Here is a 12039-nt window from a genome sequence, read left to right on the forward strand (position 1 = left end):
ACCAGTTTAAGTTTGAAGAAACATCTTCCACTTGCTTGAATCCTGCCTGCCTCCTGAGTTTTTGTCCCTGCTTTGGATAAATGCTCCTACAGTTTGCTGCCTAGAGCAGGGTAACGTTGGGCCACGATCTGGGCGAGTATCTTTCTTGACCATCCTTTCTAGCTAGCTTGGCAATTGGTGGATTTCTTCTGTAAGCCAGGACCCCTTCCACTATTTTGAGAGAACACGCAAAATAGTGGAAGGGGATTCCGGCGTGAGAGCATGTGAACTAATACGAAACTGCAACAGAACACGAGAACATTTGAAATAACATGAGAATGTGCCGAACAGTGCAAGAGCATGCGAAATAGTCCAAGGGCCTGAAATAAGGAAGAGGGGGTTGTGAGGCCAAGCATGCAAAATAGGAGAAAAGGGAGGACTGAGAGTCTCGGCACAATCATGAGTAAAATTAAAAAAAAGAGGAAGGCTGTGAGCCCCTGTGTTATCATGCATAAATAAGTGCAAAAAATAAGAGAAAAAAAAGCAAACAAATACGCCCTGAAATCTCAAGAGAAGTGTGAAGTAGAAAAAGAACAATGGTCTGGGAAATAATAAAACAGTAAAATAGAAGCAGACACAGTTGTGTGAGAGTTTGACAAAGTGGCAGGGATGAATTGCTGAATAATGGGTTGGGCCCACATTAGTCCATTCTGCAGAGACTGTTTTAAAAAGTGTAGAAACGTGCTGAAATGGCTACAGTATTCATGACTAAGAAAGAGAAAGTGAGACTTGTCTCTGTTCGAGTTCAGTGAATCTAGTAGAGGTATTACAAAAACAAATTTGCTTGAAAAACTCAGCAGGTCTGGTAGCATCTGTGAAGGGGGAAAACAGAGTTAACATTTCGGATCTGGTGACCCTTCCTCAGAACTGATGCTGGCTGGGATAACGCCAGTTTTTACGCAGAAAACAAAGGGGAGAGGAATGGGGTAGGGAGTAAACGATAGGATAGAGTATAAAGGGTGAAAAGAGCAGTTGGACAGACAAACAGTTGATAATAATCAGATTGGGAGGGTGAATAGTTGTTAATGGGGACTGCTAGTGACTGAAACAAGCAGTGTGTAATGGCAGGCTACGTTATAACAAGGCCTGGTTTGTGGGCTAAGAGCCTGGGACATGGGAGAGCTTAGGCCCAAAATTAGTGAACTCAGTGTTGAGTATGGAGGGCTGCAGGGTCCCCAAGCCGAAAATGAGGTATTGTTCTTCCAACTTGCATTGAGCTTCGCTGGAACACTGAAGCAAGCCAGCGGACTGACATGTTGGCAAAGGAACAGGGTGGTGCATTGAATGGGTGCCGAAAAAGCGCAATCCGCCATTGTGTCTGAGACAGAAGACATCAAGAAAACACAACACAACCAGCCGCACTAATCAGCCTACCATATATGAAGGAAGTTTCAGAAATGACTACAAGACTACTCAGTTCCCGATGTATCCGAATAGCCCACAATCTGACAACCACACTGCGATAGCGACTGACGAACATAAGGGATCACATACCCAAAACTAGCAAAACCAGTGTATTATACAAAATACCATCAAGGGCTGTGAGAAATATTGCACAGGTCAAACCAGAAGAAAACTGGCAATACGGAAACACAAACGCCAACTAACCATCAAGAGACATGACCAATTCTCACCTGTCTCACTGCACACAGACGATGAGGGACACAAATTCGCCTGGGGCAACACATCCATCATCACACAAGTCAAAAAGAGACATGCCCAGGCATTTCTGCAGGCCTGATATTCCAACTGGAACTCTGTCAAAAACACATTGAACAAGAGCCTTTGTACAAACCATTGAAAAACAGAACCGGAAGTAATAACAACCAGCCGAGCAAACTGAGGCATATAACTAACAAAAGGGACAGAATACCTGTGCTTCACTGGAGGTGCACTGAAGATGTTACCTAGTAGGGTGACAAAACATTTGCATCAAACTCACCAGCTCAGCGAGCCTCTGCAACTTCATGTATCTCTGTCAGTCACTTTCCACTTACACTGTGCAAGATAATAAAATGTGAGGCTGGATGAACACAGCAGGCCAAGCAGCATCTCAGGAGCACAAAAGCTGACGTTTCGGGCCTAGACCCTTCATCAGAGAGGGGGATGGGGAGAGGGAACTGGAATAAATAGGGAGAGAGGGGGAGGCGGACCGAAGATGGAGAGTAAAGAAGATAGGTGGAGAGAGTGTAGGTGGGGAGGTAGGGAGGGGATAGGTCAGTCCAGGGAAGACGGACAGGTCAAGGAGGTGGGATGAGGTTAGTAGGTAGCTGGGGGTGCGGCTTGGGGTGGGAGGAAGGGATGGGTGAGAGGAAGAACCGGTTAGGGAGGCAGAGACAGGTTGGACTGGTTTTGGGATGCAGTGGGTGGGGGTGAAGAGCTGGGCTGGTTGTGTGGTGCAGTCGGAGGAGGAGACGAACTGGGCTGGTTTAGGGATGCAGTAGGGGAAGGGGAGATTTTGAAACTGGTGAAGTGCCATGCAAGAAGACCTGTTTGGTTGATTCATCAGTATGACACTTAATTTTTAGGCATGCCTGGCGACGTTCCTGATCGTTAATCATTCCTTTGTCTGTCCAACAGTTCTTCTCTATATTTGGGCTCCAGCCCCTCCTATCATTTACTCATTACCGCCACCCCCCGCCATTCCACACTCTACATACAAATTCTTATTTTCTGAGCTACATTCAGTTCTGAGAGTCACTCGAACTGAAACGTTCTCTGACTTCGCTGCACAGATGTTGCCAACCTGGTGAGCCATTCCAGCATTTGTTTTTGTCACTGTTTGTTTCTTGGTGTCAGTAAGTTAAAAAAAAAACTCTGGTTATTTGTGAATTCTCTGGTATCTCAGCAGGTGGGATGACTGAGTAAACACTTGCCCTCAAATAGGTCAAGTGAATGGTCTGATTCCAGTGTGAGATTGAGTTAATGCTTTCCCACGTTCACAACAGATGAATGGACTCTCTCCAGTGTGAATTTGCTGGTCTCTCATTGGGAGGAATGACGGAATGAATACCTTCCCACACACAGAGCAAGTGAACAGTTTCTCCCCAATATGACTTGTTATAGAGAAAGGAAGGTTAAATGAAAGAAAGTCCCTCGTATTCACTGTATAAGTAAAAAGTAAACATTTATTTTTTAATAAAAATAATAGTGAACAAAATGAAACAATTACAAGCAAACTGAACAATTTCCAATAACTACTAACTATTCCCTAAATGGACTAAGTTCTACTGGTATGCTATTCCAATAAACATAAGTCCCACTTATATAATCCAAGTAGTAAGACAAGAAAATAAAATCTTAGTCTCTCAAAGTCTACGCGCTTTATTTCTGCTGCTCTCACGTCATAAATGCCTTTATTCCACGGATCCGGGTGTCAGGGATGTTTTCTCTGTGAAGTACTTTGTGAGGGCTCTTAACTAGAAATACCATGGTGACTTTTATGGATACAGGTGCTTTCTTAGAGACCTCAGTGATTGCTTGTGAGAGATAGATGATTACTTCTCAGATGACCATTCATTCTCACACTGATTTTCAAAATCTCTCTTTATCTACTGGGATGACATGTCAATTTTATTACAATAGCATTCATGCTAAACTATCAAAACCACCAGGTTTAAATTCAATTGTCTTTGAATTGCTAATGCTTGGATGAGACAAATTGGCTGATTCCAGCTCATTGCCAAAACACCAAAACAAGGTTTCCGTTCACACAGCCAATTGATACGTGTTTCAATTTTAGAACGGGCTGTACACCTTCAGCTATATGCAGACACTTTTTTTTTCTCTCTCAGTATAAATCCCTAGGCTTAGAAAAGCACTATCCCTTCAAGGTACCATACAATCTTGTCCCTGATTGTTATTTTACAAACAAATTCTCGCTTCCTGCCTTCCAATTCACGATTACTCAACACAATTTTTTAACAGACTGAGTTGGTGAGCTTTCAGCTGTGATGATTCTTTTAAAAAAAGACTTCCCACATTTCCACACTGTCTCTAATATGACTGCTCTGGTGTTTTGACCTTTTAGATGAATCTTCACAGACACTTCCACACAGAGAGAAAGTGTGTTCCTCTCCAGTATGAGTGGTATTTTTTTCTTCAATGTTCAAAACGTTTTGACAATTTGGTTATGATGAAGAGAGTGGCTGTCAGATCTGGATATGGTTTCATCTGCACCTCAAGTTGCAAATCAATCTTTCAAAACAGGAAAAGAAAGGAGAAAAGAGAAGATACGCAGGTTGTTAAATTGAGAGAAATTAATCTGGACAATTGTGAAGTCAAGACTTGGGAGAAAAATTACCACATAAAATAGTTGACTACCGTTAAAATCAGTCACTGTTTGCAGTGAACTACTGAGGTTGGAGATTTGCAAGTGAAGGACCTTTATCCTCAAACAATTTCATCCCTTGAATCCTCAGAACTAAGAACAGATGCAGAAAGAAAGTGCGGTAAGTACTCAGCAATCCTGGCAGCATCTGAAATTGTCCTTTTCCATCGATTAATAACCTCAATAATTGGCCTCAAGTTCTGTAGTTCCCGCTTCAAACATCTCTGACTCTCTCCTTTTCAAAATTGCCCTTCAAGCTGATACATTTTGCAACACTCTTGATCATCAGTATTATGTCTCTTTGTGATAAATCTTGTAATATAATATCTCTGAAATTCTAGTGAACATTTCATTATAGTGATAATGCAACACAAATGTCAATTGTGTTTCTTGACTTCTACAACTATCTGCGTTCATTCCTCATCTCAGCGTGAGAATTCTCAGAAAGAAAGCATAGGGATTCTCGTGGTTCACATGGTCCACTCCTACTTGCTCAACAGACTGCTGCGGTTTGGCAATATTTCCTGTTTGACACTACTTAAATTTGTTCACATCCAAGAATGGAGTTTTATGTAAAAACAACTGGAGGGGCAAAATGGATTTAGCGGTTCTCTATGAATTTTAAAAAATGTTACAACAAATGCATAAGTAACACTGATAAGACATTGACCTTTTAAAAATTCGAGGGCTCACCATAGCCACCTACACGTACAATACGAGGATGTGGAGATAAGAGTTTAGAAACGGTCACCAACAGAGCTCCAGTAAAAGAGCCACAACAGGAGGATGAAGAGGAGCAGAGAAGGTGCCTGCTCCGATATCGCCCATGATCTGCTCCTTGAAACATTCCAACCCGGCCAAGTTGACACAGCTGACTATCAGCTGGCAGCTTCGTGAAGCTGGACCCAGTCCCGCCAAAGAGTGGGACAGACCAAGATGAACCTCTGTAATCTGTAAGGGTTGAGGGTGAGGGCGGTGATGGATGATCTCCTGCCCTGTTTTGCATCTCAACTTGTTCCTCCATAACCATCCCATAGCCTTGTAAACGCAGATTGTAGATAGTTGATGGACCTTGGTGTGCCTCATTACTGTGGCAGATATGGTGCAGAACAGCACCTTTCTGTTCTGTACTCATTCTCTGAATCCATCCCAGGTCTTTATCCCATTCCTCCATTCGCAGTGATTTATACATTGTGCTGTTATTCCTGGCTCTCACTTTATCCTCGTCACTCCTTTCCATTTCTCTGGTAATGGTGGAAACTTCAAAAATTGGAGTAAGAATCGTCCACTCATCCTTTCTTGCCTGTTCTGATCTTCAAATTAATCACGGCTGATCATCCAGCTCAGGGACCCCACATCATTTTATCTCTTTGGCCCTCAGAACTATATCGAACTCCTCCTGGAAAACAGTGAATGTATTTGACTCAGCCACTTCCTTTGCAAAGAATTCCACATGTTCGCCACTCTGTGAGTTAAAAGAAAATCATCTCTATTCAGCCTAAATGGTTTTCATTTGATTCTTTTCTTTATGCTTCTCACTGATTGTCTTTACTTTGCATTTCAGATTTCTGGCGACATTTCATACTTCATCTGGACACTTTTAAACAAAAAAATCTCTTTACTTCTCCACCACAACACCCTCTGATATCGCAACATGAGCCCTTTTGTCAGTGAATGTTTCCCGTGCTTCACCCACTCATTCTGTCACCCCCACCCTTCCCCACTGGTCAGAAAGTTCACCTGATTTCTGTCCCCACAGACATGACTGGATTCAGGGTCCACACGTCCAGAGCCACGAAAGAGACACCTCGACCCATTGAGTTTGTCCCAGTCAAAATAACAAGAGACTAACTGCTCTAATCCCTTTTCCAGCACCTGGCCCATTCCCAATATTTTGGCATTGCAAGTACTTATCTAAATACATCATAAGTTTTCTGAGGATTTCTGCACGTACCACACTTACAGGCAGTGAGTTCCATTTTCCCACTATATTTTGGGTGAAAAAAATCTCCAATTCCTGCTAAACTTTCAGTCCTTTACTTTGGTTCATGCCCCCGGTCACTGATCCATCCAACAAGGGGAATTATGTATGATGCCTCTTCCTTCTATGTCCCTCATCATTTCTACATACCTCAAAAATGTTCTCGCTCACCCCAGACTTTGCGGGCTGTGTGCTTCCCTGCTGACGGAGAGAAAATAGATTCTCCCCTGCCAGAAATTCTGGGGTGGAGTTCCTGCTATTTCCATCAAATACTTTCTGCACACCCAAATCAATGCTGAAGTAGACCCTGGTCCCTCATTCACGAGAGGCCCCAGAGCCTGCATTCTGGGAGTGGGAATGGGAGAAAGATCGAGAAAAATGGGGAATGAAAACATGTAACACTAGCAGAGAACTGAAACCCATCAACACTACTAGTATAGGGCCAGAAAACTCAGAAACACTCACCAATTCGAAACCCCATGGTTGATATCCCTACATGCCTGTCACTCACACCCGAATTCACGCCCATTTCAGAGCAAACTTCCATCTCACAGCTTCCTGGTCGTTAACCCATCCAGGCACAGGAGTGGGATAGTTCAAGGTGAGTAACTCAGTACCTCACTGTAGGTCATCTTTCTCTGACCCAATGATGTATCTTTTTTTTTCCCATTGCTCCCTTCCCAGTGATTCCAACCTCCTGCAGTTGTCCGTGTCTCCCAGTTTAATGAAGCAATTTCCTTCCCATTCCTCTGGCGATTTCGTTGGGGGCTTAGTGGCGGGGTGCATCAGACTATGTCCTGATTTGCTGATTGTCACTCAAGTTCACTATTTGTCTTTTAGATTTAAACCATTGGCTGTGTTTTTCAGTTCTCTCATCCCAACAGATGGCCGAAATCATTCAATTCATGTGCAATTTATAGCCTACTCAGAAACTGTGATTAATTTTCGAGCTCTTTCTCAGTTGGGAGAAGATTCAGATGTAGTTGCAATGTAACCACCTCCCCGATTCAATCACAGTCCTTGGTACTAATAGGAAATCCTCAGTAAACATCAATGGAAACGGTGTGGAGGGTAGAAGACATGGAGAACAGGCATAATGCAAAATAATTTTTAAAAACCTGAAGAATTTTGGATGGTGTGTATCAGGAGCAAAAACAAAAGTTGCTGGAATAGTCAGCAAGCCTGACAGCATCTGTGAGGAAGAAAAAGAAATCAGAATTAATGCTTCAGGTCCAGTGACGCTGCCATAAAAATCTAAAGAACTGTGGATGCCATAAATCAGGAACAAAAACAGAATTTGCCGGAAAACCTCAGCAAGTTTGGCAACATCTGTGAAGAAGAGTCAGAGTTAACGTTTCACATCTGTTGACCAGAGAAAGGGTCAGTATGGATGGACAATGCTTTTCAAAATGTGAAATATCTAAGTGGATTGGTATGCTGCTAATGAAGACAGATGGCGGAGGTTAGATGGCATCTTGTTGCGTGTGGAATTCAGTGTACAAAATTCGAGCACTATTCCGAACTTCTATTCAAAATACAAACTGGAGCTAATACAATAAACTGAAACAACTTCATTTCTGACAAAGAGCCACTGAATTTGAAATCGTAACTGCTTTCTCTGTTTGTTGCTGTCACACCTCCTGCATTTCTCCAGCAAATTATTTTTCTGTTCCAGGAAAACGTTTGCTCTATTGTTGATAATTGGCTAACAGCTCCATAAATGCTCTCAGTTGCAGAGTGACCTTCACCTGAATATTGCTCTCTCGATCCGCTTTCTAAACTGAGATGCAAATACGAGACAGACTCGCTCTTGACTGTGGACATACCCACAATTCCAAAAGTCATGGCAACCGCTCTAAGTGCCGTCGTCGCGTTCACTTATGGTTGGAGCATGCTCATAACGATTGCAAACCTTGCCGCTGAATCGGCAGAGAAGGCCATCAATCAATTAGCCCAACCAATGGGAGAGAACGATGGGTGGGACTGTAGGACAGAGCGGGAGTCGCTGGTCCTCCAACTAATGGGAGTGAACAAGCTGTGTTTATAATGAGAATCCAGCAGCTTTCGTGACAACTTTCTCCCATGGCAGCCCCAAAAATTTCCAGTTTCATTCAGCTCCATTTCACAACCTGCCCTTGTGCTTTTGTGTTCGCTTGCACTTTTTCCCAGTTTTTTCTTTAAATTTCAGATGAATAGGCTGCACAGAATATTAGAGGGGGGCAGCAAGGTGTTTCAATGCTTCGCCCTGCTGCCTTGGATGGCCGATTCTGAACTCAGCTGACTGTATGGAATTATTACACTGAGCCCGTGTCTGCGTGGGTTCTTCCCACAGATCAAAAATGTGCAGGTCAGTGGATTGGCCATGCTAAATTGCACGTTGCTTCCAGGGATGTATAGGTGAGGTGTTTTAACCACGGGAAATGGAGGGCTATGTGAAGAGGTAAGGAGGTGTATCTGGGTCGGATGCTTCTCATTGGTTGGACAAATTTGATTGGCCAAATGGCCTCATTCTGCAATGTCAGGATTCCATGATTGGATGTGCAGTTGGGAAACTCAACCCAAACAGCAAATCAGAATCTGACAGATCGCTAGTTCATAGTTATCTGAATATACCTGGGTTTTGAACATTAAAGGAAATATCACTGTTCACTATAGAGAGCAGACATTACCATGTTCTGTGTTTGGACAAGGATTCAGCTGATCAGAAATAAATGTATTGTTGATTTAGAGAAACCATGGAAACGTGAGAAATGTGGAAAGAGATTTGCATTCTGGTCTGAACTGGGAATTCACTGACCTAGTTCCAGCCGAAGCTCTGATTTGACTGCAGGGAAGGAGTCACAGTGAGTCAATCTGCAGATGCACCAGAACTTTCACAATCGGGAGAGACCATCCAGGTACTCTGGCTGCAGGACTGGGTTCAAACTTTCATTTCAACTCACTGCATACCCTTGTTGAAAGACCTAGAGCAAGCTGGGAAATGTTTGCCTGTGATATCAAGGAAGCATTAGATAGAGAGTCGCATCAAGGACCAAAATTTGAATTAGTGTGAAAATATTACACTGGTTGGAGTACTCCTGAAGAAAAAAGGAAGATAATTGTACTTACTGGAGTGCAATCGTCTCAGCGCCTGGATATCACTGCAAGAATTCTGCGGCGTAGTGTCTTCAGCCCACACACCTTCAGCTGCTACGACTTTAATCAGGCTCTGCATGTGACAAATTTCCAACATTAATGTTGCAACTTCATACCTGATAATACATTTGATAAAATAGCGTGAAAAATTGGAATGTGAGTATTTAATAATTAAGATTGTTGGATACCAATCATTCACATGCTTTTTACATTCTTTGTGAATTATGAATTACAATTAACTTTGCAAAAGCAATTTGAATTCCGAGGTGCCATACTGAAATTAACCTTAAACTCAAGGGTATGTACGCCAAATCATGTTGACGTTTGGCACAAGACTGTGGTGTGATATCACAAAATGGGATTCACTTGAATTTGCATGACATCATGGAACACCAGTAAAACTGAAATTTATGATGATAAAGGATTAAGCTAACAAGTGGCTGGACCATACTTGACATTAAAGATGAGGTTCGTAATTTTGAAGACCAATTGCTGAGACAATTGCTTCAGATGAACCAAAGGGCAGTATAGGGCAGAAGGTATTTGCTAGACTTGCTTTTATTGGTCGTTGCATTGAATATAAGATTTGGGAGGTCATGTTGTTGCTTCACAGCACATTGGTTAGTCTACTTTTGGAATGCAGTGTGCACTTTTGTTCTCCCTGCTACCATCAGGATGTTGAGCGAAACTTGAAAGGGTTGAGAAAAAAATTGCAATAATATTCCCACAGTTGCTAGGTATAAGCTATAGGGAGAGACTGATTAGCCTGAGTTGGGGAGGGGTATATTTGTCAGAGAGGCGTCAAAGGCTGAGGGGTGACCTTATAGAGGTCTATATGTTTAAGGTGAAGGGAAAGTAAATGTATGGGGCTTAGGGCAATGTTTTCATGTGGAAAGTGGTGCGTGTATGAAATGAGCTAGCAGGGACATGGTAGAAGCTGAAGCAAGTGCATTCAAAAGGCATCTGGATGGGTACATAAGGAGTAAGTGTTTTGTTGTGGGCCAAATGGGGGTAGCTTAATTTAGGATATCTGATTGGCATGGATGGGTTGATTGAAGGGTCTGTGTCCACGCAGTACAACTCTATGTCTGCATCCAAAGACAAACCAAACAAACCAAAGACATAATTTACTTCACCCAACCTGTATTTACATGCATTCCAGGCACCAGGAGGTCCAATAACTGAATGGACACCCAATTAACTTTGACAGGAAGCTTTGTACACTGGCCTTTGCCCACTGCACCTTGGCAGCAATTTCCCCCAAGCTTTACAGAGTCTTCATCATGAAGTCCTAGACCTTGAATGTGCCTGGCTACAACGCTGTGCCCAGGTCAACACCTTGTTCTGGAACACCAGTAACTATCGAGCAGACCAAGACCTCTTTGCCAGATATCAATGACAGTTTGTAAGGGCTTGATACAGTATCTATTATTAACGCAACAACAGAATTTTCTGGTAAAAGTTCAGCAGATCTGACAACATCTGTAGACCGAAATCATGGTTAAAGTTTTGGTTCGGCGGACCTGTCCTCCGAACAGTATTCATTACATTGTTTCCAACAGCAGACACCTCTTGTACAGCTGTGGTACTGTCTGTTACAGTTCCTCTAAACTCTTCCAGTCTTAAGATCTAGGGCAGCATGGTGGCTCAGTGGCTAGAACTGCAGCCTTACAGCACCAGGGACACAGGTTCGATTCCAGCCTCCGGCAAATGTCTGTGTGGAGTTTGCACATTCTCCCTGTGTCTGTGTGGGTGTGCTCTGGTTTCCTCCCTCAGTCCTAAGCTGCGCAGGTAGGTGGATTGGCTATGCTAAATTGCCTGTAGTGTTCAGGGGTGTGTGGGTTACAGGGGGATGGGTCTGAGTGGGATGCTTCAAGGGGCTGTGTAGACTTGCAGGGCCGAAGGGCCTATTTCCACAATGTAGGTAATCTTCACTTGCTACAAACGTTTTCCGAAACCCCACGCAACACAGCATTCACCATTTTCAGCTGGTGAGCCAACAAGATCCGGAATTGCCTCCTTAAACCTCTCTAACCTTCTTTAAGATATTCAATGTAAAATAAACTTTTTTCACCAATGTTTGAAACATTTTAGTTTGATGAATATCTAAAACGGTCCACACAAATGCAAATCATTGCTGTTATTGGCTTACATTGAGTGGAACAGGATTATCACTCTAAGGCTTTACATTCTCGGACCATCACGGCCACAATCATTTTCAAATTGGAAACTTCATCATGCCAGATAATAAAATGTGAGGCTGGATGAACACAGCAGGCAAAGCAGTATCTCAGGAGCACAAAAGCTGATGTTTCGGGCCTAGACCCTTCATCAGAGAGGGGGATGGGGTGAGGGTTCTGGAATAAATAGGGAGAGAGGGGGAGGCGGACCGAAGATGGAGAGAAAAGAAGATAGGTGGAGAGAGTTTAGGTGGGGAGGTGGGGAGGGGATAGGTCAGTCCAGGGAAGACGGACAGGTCAAGGAGGTGGGATGAGGTTAGTAGGTAGATGGGGGTGCGGCTTGGGGTGGGAGGAAGGGATGGCTGAGAGGAAGA

General features: G+C 43.2%; 1 long non-coding RNA gene across 1 annotated transcript; it reads right to left on the minus strand.

Moving 5' to 3' along the window:
• Positions 1-5523: 5523 nt before the first annotated feature.
• On the minus strand, positions 5524-11710 carry LOC132209467 (uncharacterized). Its single transcript, XR_009445551.1, has 4 exons — positions 11009-11710; positions 9459-9558; positions 7469-7542; positions 5524-5768 (listed from the first exon to the last, which is right to left on the minus strand). It is a non-coding gene; the product is annotated as an uncharacterized LOC132209467 (long non-coding RNA).
• Between the last annotated feature and the right edge of the window lie 329 nt (positions 11711-12039).

The sequence above is a fragment of the Stegostoma tigrinum genome, unplaced genomic scaffold, assembly GCF_030684315.1.
Source record: "Stegostoma tigrinum isolate sSteTig4 unplaced genomic scaffold, sSteTig4.hap1 scaffold_98, whole genome shotgun sequence".
Taxonomy (NCBI): domain Eukaryota; kingdom Metazoa; phylum Chordata; class Chondrichthyes; order Orectolobiformes; family Stegostomatidae; genus Stegostoma; species Stegostoma tigrinum.